Source organism: Misgurnus anguillicaudatus, chromosome 13, assembly GCF_027580225.2.
Source record: "Misgurnus anguillicaudatus chromosome 13, ASM2758022v2, whole genome shotgun sequence".
Classification (NCBI taxonomy): domain Eukaryota; kingdom Metazoa; phylum Chordata; class Actinopteri; order Cypriniformes; family Cobitidae; genus Misgurnus; species Misgurnus anguillicaudatus.
Genome location: NC_073349.2, coordinates 14,003,942 through 14,021,332, shown reverse-complemented (window position 1 = coordinate 14,021,332; position 17,391 = coordinate 14,003,942). Strand labels below are relative to the sequence as shown.

The window sequence follows — 17,391 nt, the reverse complement described above, 5'->3', positions numbered from 1 at the left end:
ATGCGAGTGCAGTAAGGATCGGTTTCTGCTGTAAGCTGTGTTAATCATGAAATCAGTCATCTCTTTATCCTAAAACGAACAATAGAGAATCAACCTCAAATGCTTGTATCCAACGTTCACACACACATTAGTGATGAAGGCTGATTGAAAGTGTACGGGGGTCAGGTTTCCTGTGGTTTGTTCATCTTAAGAGTGTGACTCAGCATTGTATTCATATTCTCTCTCTCTCTCAGTCATATTCTCCGCTCTACCTCTTATCATACACTGAAGGACCAGGAGGGCCCATTAGGATCTTAAGATGGCTGAAGCACATTCATATTGTTTTCTCCATCATCGTATATCAAACCCCTAAATGCCTTCCTGCTTATATGTAACGCGGCTGTCATCATACAGCTGAACAAACAAACAAAATCTTTATGCACCATCAGATGTACATCATAAAGTCTGGTGCACATTTGTATTGGCTCATCGTCCTACAAACTGACCACTTAGATGGGGCATGTGAGTGACTTGTAAAACAGCCAAGCATAGTTTGGTTTTTACTTTAGAGGCAGATAAATGGAAAATCAATGAACCAGAGACAGTAAAGCATTAAATAAATAAAACACATTCTAATGTTTGTGTATGTGAAAGGTCACAACAGCGTTTCCCACAGGAAACACGATCAGACCTCGCCATATTTCGGCATCGGATGGACCGTGAACAGTCAGTTTCTGACTGAGACTGCGGTAGCAGTAAAAAGCGGTGATCTTAGTGAGCCGCTTTAGCTCATGTGGGCAGCAGTCTGACATTTTCTGTGCTGTAATAATGGTCTTGATCTGTCAGTACCTGGACAGTTTTCTTGCTTTATGTTATATACTCTGCAAGGGGCAATCACTCATCTGTCTATAGGCTTGACTCAGAGAGCGAGGGAGTCTTGTACAAGCCAAACTTAATCAAACAGGTACCAGTCTCGGACCTTGACACAGAATAAAGGTGAGAGACTGGTTAGACTTTAATCAGCCAGTCGCCAAATGACATTCAGTGTGGATACGCTCAACATTTTGGTGCAAGTAAAAATCACAGTGACAGCATGCACTTGAGTTGGAATGAAGTTCAATCTGCAAACCCTGATAATTCATGTTATTGCACCATAAATGCAAAGAAATCCAGAAATCCTCGAAAAACAATATTTTCTGTTTTCAGGTTTAAATTAGATTTTGAATTTGAACAAGAATTTGGTTTCGAATTACAAATATAAATTTTAGCATGTGAGGTTTGTAATTAGACCGTGGCACTCCTCATGCTGTTTTAGCAGGATATGAACTAACCCACTAAATCGCAAAGCATAGACAGATGGAGGAGTTAAACCTATAGCTGCCTCTGGGATCAGCACTCCCGATGCGCACAAGGAATTGAAAATGACTTCTTCATGTTACACTGAACTACACAACAGTAAAGACGACTAGCTTGAGAGGTTTGTACTTATCGCCATCTCTGCAACAGATGCCGGGATGTCTACAGTATATAGCTGTTGTTAGAGATATGACTTTACTGGAAAGACAGATCCAGCTGTGAACAAGTAGCTCCTGCAGCGAATCTGTTTTATTCCATCAATGGGTTAAAGAATCGAACCGTGATATCTCATTTTACAGTTTAATCCCTGGATTACACGGAGTGTGTTAATCTGGGAACATGAAGATAATGTGCTTTAATCCTTACACCATCCATCAATCCTGCCAACGAGACCCGTTCCCACAGAATACTGAATCGAACGTTCCTTTTTCTGGATGCTACGACCTGTATGTTTAATAAAAAACTAGAACTATATAATAATATTTAATATTTAAATTGTGTTTGGTTAGGGGTGTACATTAGACAAATCGTCACAAAACACGATGATGCAGTGTTTATAGAATGTGTGTGTGCACGCATTGATGCATATAGGCTTATATTTAATCCATACATAGATTTTAAAATATGAAAATAAGATATACGTTTCTTAACAAACGTGCATGTTCACAGGCGCAGGTTTCTTTTTCCGACAGTGGGTGCTCGTCACAACGTCAAGCTGTCAATGCTTCGGTTACTTAGCAACGACAGCTGCTCTGGAGTGCCCACGTGCTTTGAAATAGAGTAAAGTGGCATGGTCACGTTTTCCACGTGGTTTTACTATGCATTCACACCAGACACGGTTAGAGGCAGCAAAAACACGCTATTTGCGCATAGTTGGTCGCTTGAACATTTTGAGTTTACTCGCTTCATTCGCATGTGAAATTCTAGTCTTTCGAGACATTCACATGGAAATTCATGTCATGGGAGGGGCTTCTGCGACTCCGCTCACTTCTTGTAATCACGTCACTACTAGAGCAAGCTCCTGATTGGTTAACACAACATAAAAATAACCACCAAAATGATTTTTCCCGCGCCAATACACAATTCGCGCTTTCAGCTCCATTCGCACCGCGCCGCAGGATGCCTATTCACCTCTTTGCATTGACTTAAAGGTAGGGTAACAGATTTGATCCTGAAACATTTTTTGTTATGCTGGTTAAAAGTCTCCTTACATCCTGATAGCAATCACAGTGTTAAGTTGTTTAAATGTATTTGTAGAAATTTATGTTATCTGTGAAATGCGTAGGACCAAAAAATGTTCAACAAATCATAGATTTCGGTCCGAACGGACGTTTCCATTTTTGTCCCTCATACGTAAGCGTAATTTGAATGCCCACCGCGCAGCGAGTCCACGCAGACACCATACGTCATCGGCGCGTTCACGTGCGCTCACCTCCTGCCTGTAAACAGTGAGAACAGCAAACTTTTCTGCTAAATTGACAGCCTACACAGAGGGCACAAAACTAAAGGCATCTTTTATAACAACAACAGCAAAAACTGCCTGGATCAGCAAGAGCAAAAACCCAAATTAACATCGGTAACTTTACTGCTTTACCACGAGATGCAAACAGCTGCAGGAGGCAAAGAGTCTGAAAGAGTCGTTGCACTGTTTATTTTGGTAAGATAGGTACGCGATATGTTTGTATTGAGATGGATTTAGATATTCTACTTTGATGAAACATTGTGTTGCTTATGAAATCTGTGTTCGTTTACGGATTAGCGTAACGATATAGTTACTACGTCTACACAACCGAACGTGTGCTTAAACTAATTCTGATGTAAACCAGTTGTTTGGTTATTTTGAAGTGTTATTCACTTTGCACTGCAAAGTTTTCTCACTGGTGAATGAGACGAGAGATGTGACCGTCTGATCTGTGCGTGTTCATGTGTTTTGAAAGAGGCGTGACTTTGGATGGCGATTTGACTTGATCGGGATTTCATTGCTAGGCGGTTACTGTTAGCATTTTTCAAAATGTGTTACCCTACCTTTAACATGTAAATCACTTGTGCTTGCCACCTCTTCCGTGTCTGGTGTGAAAGCACAGTTAGACGCGAAATGTGAACCAACTGAGCATGTGTGCTTGGCCATTTCGGTGGGTGCTCGAGCCCAGCCCCGGGGCACTCACGGGATTGGCGCCTTTGTGCGTGTAGCACTTCCATTCGCAAAACAACACTTGGTTCAAGTGAGAAATCTTTTTGGGGTTATAAGGTTTCCAGCTACGCTGAAAATGCGTTCTGATGGTGTACTGGTAGTGGTATATTGGTTTGTCGATATTTTGACAACGTCCGACAGCAGACAGCTAACACTGTTTTGTTGTTGCATCGCAATCTGATGCAGAGAGTATTGTTAGTAAACATAAAAGTGTGCTTTGTCGGAAATGCCTAGATGGAGGTTACGTGAAGGTGGATAGTTTCAAAATAAAGGTACCTCACATTGATATTAACTTATGTTTAAAGGAATAGTCTACTCATTTTCAATATTAAAATATGTTATTACCTTAACTAAGAATTGTTGATACATCCCTCTATCATCTGTGTCCGTGCACGTAAGCGCTGGAGCGCGCTGCGACGCTTCGATAGCATTTAGCTTAGCCCCATTCATTCAATGGTACCATTTAGACATAAAGTTAGAAGTGACCAAACACATCAACGTTTTTCCTATTTAAGACGAGTAGTTATACGAGCAAGTTTGGTGGTACAAAATAAAACGTAGCGCTTTTCTAAGCGGATTTAAAAGAGGAACTATATTTTATGGCGTAATAGCACTTTTGGGAGTACTTCGACTCGCCTGAAAAGTCCGCTCCCCTTCTCACTCTCATAATGGGAGAGGGAGGGTGTTACTGCGCTGAGTCGAAGTACTCCCAAAAGTGCTATTACGCCATAAAATATAGTTCCTCTTTTAAATCCGCTTAGAAAAGCGCTACATATTATTTTGTACCACCAAACTTGCTCGTATAACTACTCGTCTTAAATAGGAAAAACATTGATGTGTTTGGTCACTTCTAACTTTATCTCTAAATGGTACCATTGAATGAATGGGGCTAAGCTAAATGCTATCGAAGCATCGCACCGCGCCCCAGCGCTTACGTGGACGCACACAGATGATAGAGGGATGTATCAACCATTCTTAGTTAAGGTAATAACATATTTTAATATTGAAAATGAGTAGACTATTCCTTTAACGGTATGATTCATTAAAGCCATATGACGTATCGATGTATTGTTACACCTCTAGTTTTGTTAATAATGATTTACATCTTACCTTCACAATCCATGTCTACATACGTAAGCTTCAAACCACAAGAATACTACCAACATAACCAATAAATGTTCTGTTAGTTTTGGATACATTTCTCATTTGTGTCCATGCACCTCTCCCCACAAACAAGCAAATAAAAACAAACATGGCAAAAACACATCTATTTCAATTGCCATTATCCTACTGTCCTATAAAACAACACAGGCATCTCCGGTCCTACTGCCTCTGCACTCTACTGTAAATTAAATTTGCTCCTCATTTTTGTTCCTCATAAAAGATTAAGCAGAAAGGTGATCTTAATCTAGGTCACTGACATTCTGTGGCTAATCCCCATTTCGAGGAGTATCATCCCAAGGATTTTCAACATGTTTGATATTCAACCTCTTTTCCTCATTACCTTTACTAGATCTCTTCCTCTCACATGCATATGGTAGCCTACATAGTCAATTGCATGAGGGATGTGCTTTCTCCATTCACAATTTCAGACAGTAGCTGACTGTTTGATATCACTCCTATGGCCATTACAGAGCATGTTTTAGTTCGTAGACACAATGCTTGACTGTATGTGTCCAGTGGCACGGCGTGAGATAGATGAGCTTGCATTTTAAATTCATTTCGATTCATACAAAAGCAGAGGGCTGAACCCACGCTGGGGACCAAAATTACATAACAATTTTTATGTATTGAAAAAAAGGTTAATTTGTAATAATTCGTACAATTTCATTAGTACGCTTTTGTACAATTTGCATACAAAATAAAAGTGATTTTTGGCATAATATATGAGTATGTGCTGTGTGTAATTATTATGTATAAATAAATACACACACATTCATGTATGTATTTAAGAAACATTTACATGTTTATAAATATTTATTTATATTTTTATATATTCTATATTAAAAATAAATTTAAAACAATTATATAAGTAAAACAATTCTGAAATGAATATATGAATGTGTGTGTGGTTAAATATACACAACTATTAGACACAGTACACGCACATATATTATGCAAAAAATCACTTTTGTATGCGATTAATCACGATTAATCTTTGCCCAGCACTAATTTATATACATTATGATGAATTTACTGACCATATATTATGAGCAATTATACTTGTATAGCACACTAATGACAACGGTACTGTTGTACACACATCAGCACAACCCTAAAGCAGCAGACCTTTTCCTCTGCAGTTTTGGACTGAGTGAATATCTTCAGCACCAGTGGACATGTAGGGTAAGTGCCCAAAAAGCGTGTGTGTCACGTTAAAGGCCGGGGTGGGGGGCGTAGTGTGGAAATCTCATCAGATATGAAACAGGACATTAAGCAGATGCACACACTCACACACATACAATATGCAAATCACCCGATCTATCAGAGCTAAATACGTTCTCTCCTTTCTAGTTACACTCAACATCTGAATCAGCTCTCATTATCTCTCTCCTCTATTCCCCTCTTGCCATCCTCTTAAATCACACCACATGGCCTACAACCCCTCTTTACCACCTTTCCTAGCGGATTTCCTGGCCTGGCTGTCCCTTCCTCATCCTCTCCTCAGGTAAAGCAGGCATGTTGAGTGTTATAGTACTCTACCTCCACCTCTCACTGTCTGTGTCTGTAGCCTTGAGATGGTGAGAGCTGAACAACCTCCCACATGCCAACAGACGGCAAATCGAGAGCCACAAAGCAACTCACTCATCCCCTCCCCATTCCATCATTTCTCTGCACCTCTACTACCCCCACCGCTCTCACAGGGTGCATTTTCTTTTTCCATGAAGTCACCAAAGCAGAGGAGTTAAGGTTCTGTAGATCTTTGACCATACTGATGGTCATTTGATGTTATTTCACCATTATGATGTTTTTTGTGGATTCATATTAAAAGAATATTTGCATACCAGGTGACTTTTTGGAGCTTAGCACTCAATATAAACTGTAGCTGTTTAAAGATGCATTCTTTTCATTTGGAGTCCCATAAAAAATACACTCTTAAACAATTGGTGCTAAATAGCACTAAAAGCTCGTAATCATAGGGAAACCATTTTAGAGCTGTAAAGTACCTATAAAGCACCTACACTCTAAAAACAAACGGTGCTATATAGCACCAAAAGTGGTTCTTTGCTCGTAATCATAGAAGAACCGTTTTTAGTGCCATATAGCACCGGTGAAGCACCAGTGAAGCACCTGTGTAGAACCATATAGTGCTATGTAGAACCATATTTGGTGCTATAGTGGTTCTATATGGCCCCTATATGGTTCTACACAGGTGCTTCACCGGTGCTATATGGCACTAAAAACGGTTCTTCTATGATTACGATCCAAAGCAACAGTTTTGGTTCTATATAGCACCGTTTGTTTTTTTAGAGTGTATGAAGAACCATCCAGTGGCGATATAGCACCACTATAGCACCACATATGGTTCTACATAGCACAATATAGTTCTACACAGGTGCTATATGGCACTTAAAATGGTTCCCCTATGATTACGAGCCAGTGAACCACTTTTAGAGCTATTTAGCACCGTTTGTTTTTAGAAAGGACCTGTATACGGGTTTGTCTCTTTAAAGTCCCTATGCAATTAAAATTGAAGTTTCTTTGCTTTTAGTATGAAAATTTTAGCCTTAAAGGGATAGTTCACTTTAAAATGAAAATTCTGTCGTCATTTACTCATCCTCGTGTTGTTCTAAATCTGTATGAATTTCTTTTTCTGATGAACACAAAAGAGGATATTTTGAGAAATGATGGGAAACACACAGCAGATAGTGACCACTGAATTCCATAGTAGAAAAAACATTTTTTGGAAGTATTGTAATAAATGATGAAGAAAATATTTTGATAAATGATGGTAAGCACACAGTTGACGGTACACATTAAATTCCATCATATTTTTTATTCCTTCAGCTTCTTATCAGAATATTCTGACCAATCAAATACTCTCTAGAATATGAAGCATCCCACTCAATCCCTGGGTCCAAAATTGCATACTGTAACTGAACCGTTAAAACAGTACGTTCCATAAAGTATGAATATGGGTAGAATTAATGAAATTTGGACGTACTACATTCGTCATAAGTTATTTGTTAACTGGAATGACTAAGGGTGCCCCGATTTCGATTTTTAATCGAAGTCGATCGAAATTAAGTCATAAGCTCGAACTAAAAAATGTAATCGTTGATGCTGCCACGCCCCATGTCATGTCCGGTCAGCTCGCCAAGCGGAAAAAAAACACGTTGAGTGCTGCGAGTCAACCTCCTTTAACTACGCTAACTACAACCAGTTAAAACGTTAAAAGATAGCATGAAGATGCAGAAGACACCACCCGAGCTCCTCTTTACATGGAAACAAAAAACAGCAAGCGCCTCCCATATAGCCTTCAGCTGAACTCAATCAGAACAGAGCATGCAAGCATGCAAGCATGCAGAGCGGCGTCTGTGAAAGAGATCTGTTTAAGTTTCACAACAACTTATTTCAGTTGCTTAAGAGTTATGAAAACAGCATTTAAACATGACTTATTGGGGTATATTCTCACAATCTCCTCTGACGGTAATAAAAGCGCGTTTTTAAGGTGCAAAGTACTAACAGGAATGTTCATCTGACAGGAAGTTTCGTTTTATCAGGTATGTGCGTCTACCATATTTTTCCACTGGGAGCACGACTAACATGGCAGGGCATCTCCGGGTTCAAGGTCAGATATTATATTTCATAAAAGTCTAGTCTAAAAATGGCATAGCAACCTGTTCTTTAAAAAAAAGTAAAAATCGAGAATCGAACCGTGACCTAAAAATCGAAAATGTAATCGAACCCCGTATTTGGAGAACCGTGACACCCCTAGGAATGACATGAAACAAGCACAATTTAACCACAATGGACAGTTCAGGGTTCCCCCACCTTAATTAACTTCAAATTCAAGGACCTTTAAAGGACTTTCCAGGTCTAATACCCTCAAATTCAAGGACTAAATGTGGGGACACATTTCAAGTGAGAGCAAGGTTACATCGTTTTACCTTTTAAGATACAACATTGTTACAGTTCCCTTTCGAGGGAACTCGTGCTGCGTCACTGCGGTGACACTTTGGGGACGCCTCCAGGGGGGTAAGTGCGTCTGAATGTGTATATCAAATTCAACCAATGGTGAGGCTTAACGACTAAGACAGGGTGATGCGGGAGCCAGGAAGTATAACGCTATCTGAAATATTGCCAAAGACGGCGTTACATGGACGCAGGAAGTATGGCAAGAGACGCAGCGTCTCGTTCCCTTCTCAGGGAACAACAGTTACATACGTAACCCGAAACGTTTTCATGTGTCAAACACAACTATGCAAAAAAAACATTTTGGTATAAATAAACATTCGCATACAGAAGATATAAGCATTTAAAGCGAACAGTTTAGCACGTGTGCTTAAAAAGTCTAGAATTTTTATGATATTATCCTACAATACACAGGGAATAATATGGATTTTTTTTCCCCAGAAAACTTCTTGCATAAAATAGATTCAAGCACTTTCAATGACCTGTATCTACGTATGTATATTTTCAAAAACTTTCCAGGGCCTTGAATTTTTTTCCCCAGATTGACAAACTTTCAAGGATTTAAAGGACCCGTGGGAACCCTGACAGCTGTATATCCACGGCTGTTTTCTAAATTGAATATAATCGCTTTACTTTCGGACATTTTGGAATATGACGACACCTCTCGTTCTTCTTCACTGGGTGACTTCTCTCCCAGGGGTTCATGGGATAGTAAAGTGTCCATGAAATGCACACTTCAGGATCTTACCGGAAGTAGTAGGTCATCTGGGTACGTTTCGTCTACTGTGGGTACTAGTCGCCTCACTCACTGCTTTTCGCCTACTATACAGTAGGCGGTTTCGGACCCATTGAATATGTTTCACGTTAAATTTCCTGCCTAACTGGAAATTACTTCAACGCACTGGTAAAAGCTGCATTTCAGGAGACTTCAGATTGTCTTTAAATGTCACATCAGAAGTCTGTCCCCACAAATTCCCCGCCAACCTAACCTGTCAAAATTCACACAACTGTGTGTGTGTATTTGCCAGTAGGTGTTGAGATGCAGTCAGAGCAACCCACATAATTCTGAGGTCACATGAGAGTGCAGACGCAGCCCATGGCTCCACGTGTCTTTGCAAGCCTGTATGAGTAGGAATGGCACGTTCCACCTTCTCTCTTGCCCCGTCTCGCCCACTCCCCCCGTTCTCTTCATAGCCTACAGCACGGAGGACCCGAGTGCAACTTCAAAAAGCTTCCTGTGGAGACTTAATTACCCCAATCATGTACTTTACCAATAATTTCAAATTCTCCATTTTCACGACAAATTGGTTGCATTTTAACATTTAAACGCACGGACATGTGCAACATGTATTGAAGAACAAGCAGCTTACTGTTGAAGACGAGTCCAGAACAATGAGGCAGGCTGTCCAGAGTCCCTCAATCGAGTCTGTACCGGATGCTGATGGGGTAGTGCCGCATCCCAGGGCTGGTTATGGGGGGAGGAGATGGAGAGCAGAGGAGGAGGAGGAGGCGGCGCAGTGAGAAAGAGGCAGCCGCTTTTTATTTGGACCCATATGACACAAAGCCTCCTCTTCCTTGCTGCTCTCCCTTTTTCTTAATGGCTAACAGCCTCTTTCATTTTAATGGATTGAATTGAAGGAGGATGGGTAGGGTGTGCTGTGTGTGTGCGCGTGTGTATGTGTGTGAGTAGAAACACTTTCTTAGACACATGAAGGTGAAAAAGATTACGCCCCAAATATCCACTGCACAAAAGCCGTCGTTGTGAATTCCATTTGTGATAACAATCATAACTGCCTTACAGCAGGCAACAGAAAGAAAAAACTAACTAGTTTTTACACTTTCAGAAGAAAATGTGAGAAAAAACTCGCTATCATGCAAAAGCGCTGGTTTCCGAGATATTCCTATGCCGTTGCTAGGTGCCTGGTTGATTGCTTATTGGCGCAAGTCAAACAAGCCCAGCCCTAAATCTTTATTTTGGTCCCTGGATACGTTCTGGGTTCCTTCTTCATCGAAAGTCTATTGGATTTTATTTTTCAACAAGAAAAAATTTATATACACTCTCAGAAATAAAGGTACAAAAGTTGTCACTGGGACAGTACCCTTTCAAAAAGGTACGCATTTGTACCCAAAGAGTGCATATTAGTACTTTGAACTGCCAAAATGTACCTTTAAAGGAACATATTTGTACCTAAATGGTACATATTAGGACCTTGTTTAAAGGGTACTGCCCCAGTGACAGCTTCGTACCTTTATTTTTGACAGTGTATCAATAAAGAAAGAATGGAAGACAGACAGAAAAGAGAGCAAGAAAGCAAGCAAGAAAGAAATATGTGAGGGCTGTTATTCATAGTGTGATTGAAAGTTAGACCAAAAGTGACGTGGTAACAATGCAGACCGGTTATTTTGGGTCTGTACGGCCTATTAGCAAAAGCACTTTTATAGCGACTCTACTGCAGCCCACCGCAATCTAGCAGTCATTATAAAGTCTTTGTGACCTGTGACAGCCAGTCAAGACTCTGGATTCTATTAAAGTCTCGATTTTATTTGCATTTATTAAGTACCACACTTTTTTGAACTACCAATAGAATAATCAGGTAAGGGTGAACCGTTGAAAGTTTGGTTGTGATGACAGTGTAAACCACTGTAATGCGTCAGACAGCTTTGTGTTTGCGACCTTCGTTTTCTGTTCTCAAGTCGGAGGCGGCACCAGACGGCATCGCCTCCCCCAAACCAAGGACTTGTTTTCGTAAGACACACATGCACACACAGCCAACCGCAGTATCTTTTGTCTTCTGGTCAGGTTGGAGCCTGTGCACCATTGTGGTAAACTGTTTCTCATTTTCTTTGTTTGCCGTATAAACAGTCCTTCACACCTCCATATGCTGCGCCTCCCTCCTGACTGCTGCCTGTCGGCTGAGAATGCCCCAGTCTGACTCTCTGCTGCGAGTGGGCAGAATAATGCAGGCGGTTGCGTCTCCAGACGCATTTCTAAAAGATATTGCATATGCATCTTTAATTTGAGTCCAGACACGGCTGATTTAGAAGTATCAAGGAATTATCACGCTGACGATTTATACAGTGGGCCACTTGCAAGTGAAACAGGTGCCTTATTGGAATTTGAATTAAGTGTAAAAGGCAATGAAACAAGAACAGAAGGAAATCATCCAATCCCGTTCAAATGCGCATATGGGTGATTCTCACGAAATCCAGACTTAGAAGGTGTCCAGCATCAGATTTTTTTAAAAAGCCCTTGAAGCCAATTTTGTTTGCACATATAAGATTAAGGTCTGAAGTTACTATAACCATTATTTTTAGAGGATTTAAAAAATATTTCCTATAGAATTATTTACATTTTTTAGATTATCGTTATAAAAAATTATCATTACCGCAACATGATATTACATTAAATATATGCATTTACAAAAACTCATGTTTCGGTAATGAGAACTGAAAAGTTGTCTAGGTACTATGACAAACTAAATTTCAACTTTTATCTGGAGAGAAAAAATAAGAACTGCTTACCTGGTAGCCAACTTGAGTGTCACAGTCAATTATGTCCCTTCCAACAATTTTTTTTAAAATGTTATATTAATAAAAGTTGTTGCGGAGGATGAGAAAATGTTTCTTGGACACATTTATATTCCTTATTATTGTCTCTACATTTATCAATGATCACCAAATACCACATGTTTCTTTACTGTAAATGTTTATAGTATAACATGCACTGAAGCTTTTATTTTTTAGATTTTTTAATTATAAATATTTCCATGTGAAAGAACCCAAAATCCAGTCATGGACACGTTGTGGTAATGAAAATTTTCCCCTTAAATGTGGAAAAAACAACTAAATTGGTTTGTATGATGTCATTTGAAATCATGTGCAAAATAGTACATGAATAGATGTTTGTAACTGTATGCTTCTTATTTCCATACTCTTACTTTTGCATTTATCAAAATGTTTCATGACACCTCATAAGTCTAAATTTCATGAGAATCACCCGCATGAACCTCCATATATGCACTGAAACAAATGCTGTTGCAAATGCAAATACGCACACACACAAACTTGTCATTTCAGTTGACGTGGAAAGCTGCATGTGTTTGATGAAGAGACAAAGGAAATGAGGCAGGCCGCCCAGACTCCTAATTTTAAGAGGATGCCGGGCTTTGTGTGAGTGGTACTGGCACCCTCATTGGGGTGGGCGTGCTGACGGGGCAGTGCGGCATCATGGGGTTGGTGATGGGGGAGGAATCAAAATCAAGAGGAGAGGAGGATGGGTGCTGTCTAGTGGACGACTAAACAGAAGCCGCAGGCCTTTAGTTGGATTTACAGCAAGAACGGGATATTCGGCATGCAGTATGTTCAATTTTAATTTAAATATGGCCTATTCAGATTTGTCAGATGCAAGTTAAAGGAACAGTTCAGCCAAAAATAAAAATTCTGTCACCATTTTCCCACTCTCATATTGTTACAAACTTGTATTTCTTTGTTCTGATAAACACGAAGGAAGATATTTTGAGAAATGTTTGTAACCAAACCAAAGCATGAGGCCCATTCACTTCCATAGTAGGAAATAAAGAATACTATGTATACAGGTAATGTATACAGGTTTGTTACATTTTCACAGAGTGTTCTTTACATTATGTAGGATGGGTTTACTGTATGCAAAAAATAGTAAATCACAAAAATTACTTTAGCTGGGGTTTTTACAGACATGGTCACATATGCACTGCTTAAGTGCGATATTTTTCAGTGCAAAAACTGTTTGAAATAGCAAATTAACTATAAAATAATTAGCTTATAATACCATGCAATGCCACACTACAGGGTTAGCCTACGCACCAGTGGACTTGACCCCCGATTGCTTGTGGTGGTTACGGCCTTCCCTACAGGAGCACACTTAATTAGCTCTGTGTTATAGGAATAATAGAAAATAAATGTAAATAAAGAGTTAGGATGAGCAGACTACATAGAGGTTCATTTGTACACAAGAATGATATCTGTGGGTGCTGACAGGGAGGACTGAGACCAAGTCATAACCATAAACCTCAGTTCATGGCTACATATATAAACACCAGCTGGCCTCCTCCTCAAGGCTGCACAGAAGATAAACTGAAGGATTCAGGACAGAGGGGAATGAGGGAGGGAACACTGAAGGTAAAAAATAAAAATTGAGTTACATTTTCAGGGACAGGAAAGTCTACAGGGCAATAAAAACACACCCGGTGTTACAGAGACCTTGTGTTTTTTCTGTGCGACTCTGCGTCAACACGTGCCCTTCACTGGAGCACAGGAGAGATTTGGGTTAAGACTGAGATGAGTACATGCTTACGTTTTTAATATAGTTTTACATAAATATTAGAATGGTAATATTTGCTTTGTTTCCTGCATAAATTGTTGTAGTCAGCTTAAGTGAAGCTCGCCCTTCGCAAATAATTTAAAATATTGCTTAACAATTCAGTTTGTTCAGCCTTTGCTACACAAAAATATTTACATTTATACCACAAGGCTGTTGAATGCTTTATTCTGATTGGTTGAGAAATGTTCAACTGATACGCATTATTTTTCGATAAACGCACACCTAGCCAGTAAATTTCTTATGATAAACACCAGAGCAATGTCTTAGCAACATCGGTGGTAACCTAGTCCTTTGAATTATTTAAAAAATAATGAACAATCTGCTACGCTTCGTGCCGCATTACTACCCTGGATGTATATTTTTTTGCGATAATTCAACGACCTATTGTGAATTATTCCTTACTTATTATCGTACTAACTGCACACCAAGCAGCAATCGCTGTGGTGGTTTTTCACAGCTTTGTCAAAGTATTTCAAAGACATGTTTTTCTGTGGTAAGTTCTCACAGAAATGAGAGAGTCTAGAAAGTGCAACCCCATTCTATTCAGCCCCAGGTAAATTTAGTAGCAGTTTTATAATTAGCGCTAATATCATTAGGCAATTGGGTTTCTGAGGCTAAGCCCCCGCTGTCGGCTTAAGAGGACAATCCCTGTGCGACTATTACTAGGAGACATCGAAAGGCTTGCTATTGTAATTGGCATTTGGCCATATCTTATTAGATCAATAATGATTTTCATGATGTAGCTTTAATGCAGTCAATTATCCTAGTACAATGGCTTTAATACAGGTAAGTACATTTTTCTCAATGGTAGCTTTGATCATAGAATCAGTGGAGACGTTCAAGGTAGCTTCTACGTTTGAGGCAGAACACATCACAAATCATTACAGACCGAAACGCAGATGACCACAGTAGGGAAACGTTACGATTTTAGACTGTGATGGTTTATTGGATCCGTCTACAAATTGGACCAAAAGTGTCTAACTGCAATCCGCTGTGACTTCAGTCACTGCAAACGTGTTGTGGGAAAGCGTTATCTGATCTAATTTCCCTTTAGCACAAAACAACTTCCAATCATCTCAGTGGGTAAGGGGCAGAATTACCCACAAACCCACTTGCGCTAATGCACCGAGGCCGAAGGAGAGAGAGGTCTAAGATATCAGTACGTGCAGCATTCCTTGAGGAAAAAAACAGGAAGTCCTTTGAAAAAGAGGAAGAGATTCTGATGACTGCTATCGACGGACTGCTAGCGGGCATGGTGTAAGTTTACCTACAGACTACAGAGTTTAATCCTGTATGACTAATAGGTTTTCTGTTACAACAGATACATGACTAGGCACTACATCAGATGCTGATTTGAAAGAGGATTTCGCCCAGCATTAGTTTGAAATTGGTCTCTTCCTGTAGTTGAATTGGTTGAAATATAGAAGCAGATTTTTATGTATCCATGACTAGTCAATAGGGGTGGAACAATACATGTATTCGTTTCGAACCGAATCGGTACGGGGGTCACGGTTCGGTGCATGAATTTAAACGGAGAATACACGGTATGAAAATAAAAAAACTTGCGTGCAAAATAATTAATGTAATGCGGAACTACTGTTAGATACGCGGGTTCTTTATGGACAGCTAATCTGTTGCCCCGCTTTGGCTCTGAAGCTCTGATTGGCGCCGATGCACCCGAGCTCCGCCTATGTATGCGCTCTATCAGAGACCGTCTACATTCTGGCACTCTGCATTGTTATGTCACATCGACGCCGGTCCAGTCAGTGAATGAGCAGCCGACAGCGAGTATGGCAAGTGGTGGTGTTCCGCCAGCCTCTTCAAGATCGCAAGTTTGGCAAAACTTCAGTTTTCCAGTCAGTTACAATAGTACAGGCGAGAGAGTGGTGGAAAAGACGAGGACTTTGCGTCGGCGTTGTTAGGTATGCGAGTGGAAATACATCTAATCAGGGCTCTCAAGTCTCACGCATTCACCTTGACAAACACGCATTTCAGTCAGTTCAAACGCCACACTTTGTATTTCTCACGCTGAGAAGTAGGAGATAAATTGTCCTGCTATATACAACAGGCATACGCAGGGCAGTTCTGTCGAGTTCAGCTGCTTTCAGTTTTTTAAGCGTGCTCAACTTTACGCAGCGCCATCAGCGTCAGAGTACCGCGAGAAATCTTGCGGAGGAGGCTGATTTCAAATCGCTCTCGCGTTACTCTGACGTCATCTACTTGTCGTTTCTTGCAGCCCCTCGTGAAGTCGTACACATCTATTAATTCATCCTACAAGCCTATTTTTTGTTCTTTAGTACATTAATATGAAATAAGGCCAAAATGTAATTTTAAAATGTATTTAGGTAACACTTGTAATACATTTGAACCCATATTTGTATGAAAGATGAGTACAAGATTACTTAAAGAGGTATACATTTTTGAAATACGAGATAGTATGTTAAATGCATTTCAGTTCATATTCATGACATCTGAAAATAACACTGATAAGGACACCTATGTTTTTAAGATTAGCTTAAGTACTAAAAAAAATGCCTTCTTCATTTTTGTTTTGCTTTTCCCTCCATTGTACCGAAAGTGAATCGAACCGTGGCCCCTGAACCGAGGTATGAACCGAACCGGGACTTCTGTGTACCGTTCCACCCCTACTAGTCAACACAGACTAGTAGCAATCAGATGCGGACAAGACATCTTGTTTTGCATCATTGGCCTTTTCCGAGACAACCGGATGAGGGGTAAAAGTACTGTATAAGGGGCCGTTCACATACCACGACTTTTACGCGCTCAAGTTCATTATTTCAAATGCAGGCGCGCGGTATTCATGTCCATAATGGAAGCGACGCGATGCGACACGCTCGTTTTTCCCAGGCGCGCCCACACTGCATCGGGTTAAAACATCACAACTTTTCAGAATGCCGCAAGCACACCATACAGTAGGTCAAGTGACAAGGACCTCAGGAGCACGACTGCCCAAGCGCTTTGGAAAGTTCCAAGCGCTATCCACACGTTTTTAGGCGTGACATCTAAGCGGCCCCTAAAAGCTTCAGTGTAGTCCTTATTACATTTATAAGGTTTTCCAGTAACAGAAAAAGTAGAAAAGGAGAGAAAATCCTAAAACTTGTCCTTTGGCCTGGTTAGGATGTTTATACTGTAGTTCCTTGATGTTGCGAAGCTTAGGACCAACATCTGTTTGCGGTACACTCTCTAACCAGCTGGGTAAATCCATGTTATCCTCTTCCTTTCACCATCAATCTCACATCTGTGCTTTTCATAAATCTTTCAAATATATCTCCTAAGCAGCATTACACCAATATTGACACAGAAAATGTGTCAAGGGTCGTCAATTGGTGCTGCTTTGTAAGCTGATCAG

At 40.2% G+C, this 17,391-nt stretch overlaps 2 protein-coding genes across 3 annotated transcripts in view; one reads left to right on the top strand and one right to left on the bottom strand.

Moving 5' to 3' along the window:
• trim101 (tripartite motif containing 101) overlaps nt 1-9,674 on the top strand; it is a 120,011-nt gene extending 110,337 nt beyond the window's left edge. Inside the window, exon 10 of the mRNA XM_073875103.1 lies at nt 9,664-9,674. The gene's annotated coding sequence lies outside the window, so the exon portion shown is untranslated. The remainder of the gene's footprint in view (nt 1-9,663) is intronic.
• The window catches only part of nol4lb (nucleolar protein 4-like b), a 108,296-nt gene that overhangs the window by 30,042 nt on the left and 60,863 nt on the right, over nt 1-17,391 (bottom strand). The gene's annotated exons all lie outside the window — the stretch shown is intronic.